The sequence below is a fragment of the Salvelinus sp. IW2-2015 genome, linkage group LG20, assembly GCF_002910315.2.
Source record: "Salvelinus sp. IW2-2015 linkage group LG20, ASM291031v2, whole genome shotgun sequence".
Lineage (NCBI taxonomy): Eukaryota > Metazoa > Chordata > Actinopteri > Salmoniformes > Salmonidae > Salvelinus > Salvelinus sp. IW2-2015.
Window position 1 is genome coordinate 25,697,822 of NC_036860.1, and position 4,173 is coordinate 25,701,994.

The window sequence follows — 4,173 nt, forward strand, 5'->3', positions numbered from 1 at the left end:
TGTAAACTTCCGACTTCAACTGTAAGTAACTTAATATATGTCCCCCTATTTGCCCTGTATACCTTTGTTGATCCTACAGCTATTGGATGCAGTATTCATGAGCCTATGAACCAGAGTTACACTGTTAGCACTGAMGCGGTGTGCCCTAGTAGGAAGATCACTTTGTGCAGCTCACCRTGCACTATCAAGTCTACTTCTGATATGCTTCCCAGTAAAGCATTAAAAACAGTCAAGCAACCCAGAAAAGTGCTAAAAATAGCCAATATTAACAAATGCAGCCTGAGAAACAAGGTCTATTATGTCAATAACTTGCTTGTAACAGATGAGCTAAAGGGTAGAGCTGCCGCTTTCAAGGTGCGGGACTCCAACCCGGAAGCTTATAAGAAATCCTGCTATGCCCTCTGACGAACCATCAAACAGGCAAAGCGCCAATAGAGGGCTAAGATTGAATCATACTACACCGGCTCTGACACTCATCTTACGTGGCAGGGCTCGCAAACTATTACAGACTACAAAGGGAAGCACAGCCGCGAGCTACCCAGTGACACAAGCCTACCAGACGAGCTAAATCACTTCTATGCTCGCAACACTGAGGCATGCATGAGAGCATSAGCTGTTCGGGATGACTGTGTGATCACGCTCTCCGTAGCCGACGTGAGTAAGATCTTTAAACAGGTCAWCATTCACAAGGCCTTGGGGCCAGACGGATTACCAGGACGTGTGCTCCGGGCATGTGCTGACCAACTGGCAGGTGTCTTCACTGACATTTTCAACATGTCCCTGATTGAGTCTGTAATACCAACATGTTTCAAGCAGGCCACCATAGTCCCTGTGCCCAAGAACACTAAGGCAACCTGCCTAAATGACTACAGAACAGTAGCACTCACATCCGTAGCCATGAAGTGCTTTCAAAGGCTGGTCATGGCTCACATTAACACCATTATCCCAGAAACCCGAGACCCAATCCAATTTGCATACCGCCCAAACAGATCCACACACAGATCGATGCAATCTCTAAGCTGCACTCCAACACTGCCCTTTCCCACCTGACAAAACAGGAACACCTATGTGAGAATGCTATTCATTGACTACCCGCTCAGCGTTCAACACCATAGTACCCCTCAACTCATCCACTGCGAATAAGGATTCTGGGACTAAAACCTCCCTCTGAATCTTCTGCCCACCCTGGACTCCTGACGGGGGGGGGGGGGCCGCCCACCAGTGATGAGGTAAGGTAGGCAACACATCTGCCACGCTGATCCTCAACCTGGAGCCCCTCAGGGGTGCAGGCCCTCAGTCCCCTCCTGTACTCCCTGTTCACCCACGACCTGGGTGGCAGGCCAGCGACTCCCTAACACCATCAATTTAAGTTTCACAGTGACACAAACAGTGGTAGCCCCTGATCACAGACAACGCACAAGACAGCCTATAGAGAGGTTCAGAGACCCTGGCCGGATGGTGGCCAAAATAACCAAACCCTTATCCTCACGTAACCAAGACTAAGGAGATGATTGTGCTACTGGAAAAGGAGGACGAGCAAGCCCCCATTCTTCCATCGACGGGGCTGTAGTGGAGCAAGATTGAGAAGCATCAAGTTTCCCTTGTACGCCAAGAACAGTCGGTGAAGAGGGCACGACAAAGCCTATCCCCCTCAGGAACACTAAAAAGATTGGCATCCTCAAAGGTCTCTCAAGGCATGCACATTCGGAAGCATCCTGACACGGTTTGCATCACTGCCTGGAACGCAAACTGCTTCCGGCCCTCCGAGCAAGGCACTACAGAGGGTAGTGCCAGTACGGCCAGTTACATCACTGGGGGCTAAGCTGCCCTGCCCATCCAGGAACTCTACACCAGGTGGTGTCAGAGGGAAAGGCCCGAAAAAATTGTCAAAGAACCCAGCCCACTCCGGTCGTAGCCTGTTCTCTCTAGTACCGCATGGCACGCCAAGTACCGGAGTGCCCCAATCTAGGAAAACCGAAAGGCTTTCTCACAGCTTTTACTGCAGCCATAAGACTCCTGAACAGGTTAATCAAATGGCTACCCCGGATCATTTGCATTGTGTCCTCCCCCCCCCCCCCCCAAGCCCCTCTTTTTACGCTGCTGCTACTCTCTTTTATCATACATGCATAGTCACTTTAAACTATCACACTCATGTACGCTAAGAAACAGCCGCCTACAGGAGACAGGACAAGACAGCTGATTGTCGCTCTCAGTGGCAGACCACATGTAATCAACACCTGCCACAGGATCGGTACCTCAAACATTACACCTGCGGGACAGTACAGGATGGCATCAACGAACTGCCGAGTTACACGCAAGGAACTGGCACACATCCCTCATCAGTGCTCAGACTGTCACCAAATAGGCTGAAGAGAGGCTGGACCTGAGGGCCCTTGTAGCCTGTTGTAAGCGCAGGTCCTCACCACCGACCATCACCCGGCCAACAACGTCGCCTATTCGGCCACAAACCCCCACCGTCTCTGGGAACCAGACAGGCCTGGCAAAAGTGCTCTTTCACTGACGATAACGCGGTTTTGTCCTCAACCAGGGGTGTTGGTCGGATTAGCGTTTATCGTCGAAGGAAATGAGAGTTACACCGAGGCCTGTACTCTGGAGCAGGCTCGATTTGGAGGTGGAAGGGTCCGTCATACGTCGGGGCGGTGTGTTCACCAGCATCATCGGACTGAGCTTTGTTTGTCACTTGCAGGCAATCTCACGCAGGTGCGTTACAGGGAAGACATCCTCCTCCCTCCATGTGTACCCTCCTTTGCAGGCTCAATCCTTACATGGACCTCCAGCATGACCAATCCCACCAAACCATATGCTTGTTCTGTGCGTGATTTCTCTGCAAGACAGGAATGGCAGTGTTCTGCCAGATGGCCAGCGAAGAGCCCGGACTCAAATCCCATTGAAGCACTGTCTGGGACCTGGTTGAATCGGAGGGTGAGGGCCCTAGGCCCATTCCCCCAGAAATGTCTGGAACTTGCAGGTGCCTTGTGGAAGAATGGGGAACATCTCACAGCACGAAGCTGGGAAATCTGAATTTTACATTTACAATTTACGTCATTTTAAGCACACGCCTCTTATCCAGAGCGAACTTACAAAATTGGTGCATTCACCTTATGATATCCAGTGGAACCAACCAATTTTACAAATATTAGCTGCATCTAACTCTTTTAAGGGGGGGGGGTTAGAAAGGATTACTGTATCCTATCCTAGGTAATTCCTTAAAGAGGTGGGGTTTCAGGTTGTCCTCCGGAAGGTGGTGATGACTCAACCTTCCGGAGAAGTACATAAAGGAGGGATTCACTGCAGTCAACGTTAAATGCAGGCTGGTGGCCACGACCAGATATGACTCTGTACTCTTGATTTTAACCCCCCTTGTTTCAGGGGACACTCTATTCAAATTTCTGTTAGGTCCACTTCCTGGATGAACTTGGTTCATTTATGTCCCTCAGTGTTGAATCCTTGTTATGTTCATACAAATATTTACACATGTTAAGTTTGCGAAAACTAAACGCAGTTGACAGTGAGAGACGATTTTCTTTTTCTTTGACTGAGTTTTAACATAGAGCACATAAACTACTGGAATCATACATCTAGTCAAACACTGATGACCTGAGAGCACAGTCAAAATCACGATTTAAAAAATACCACATTACTGGAACAGCGGGACTCGTGAAGATAACCACAAACACATAGGCACACTGGCACATGCATACACACATGTAATAACCTCTCTTGTTGGGAGGCAGATATCTATTGCAATAATTCGGACTAATGAGAGTGACCCAATGTAAACATCGCCTAGTTACTCAAGCGCACAGAGCATACTGGATTAATACAATAGACATGGTAGTATGGCGATAGAAAACACTCTAAGTTAATTAATGTCTGGAGTATAACCCTTCTTGTGATCCATAATTCTGACCCCAGGGGTTGAGATCTTCGCAGTGGAGCCCCAGATCGAGGGAGATTATCAGTGGCTCTTGTATGTCTTCCCATCTGTCCTACATCAATTGCTCCCAACTACGTTTGATTTCTTCATAACCAAGCTGCTTACCTATTCCGCAGATCTCAGTCATTCCCAGCCTGGTGCAGGTCTACAATTTGATTCTGGTGTCCCTTTGACAGCTCTTTGGTCTGGCATAGTGGAAGTTTGGAGTGTGACTG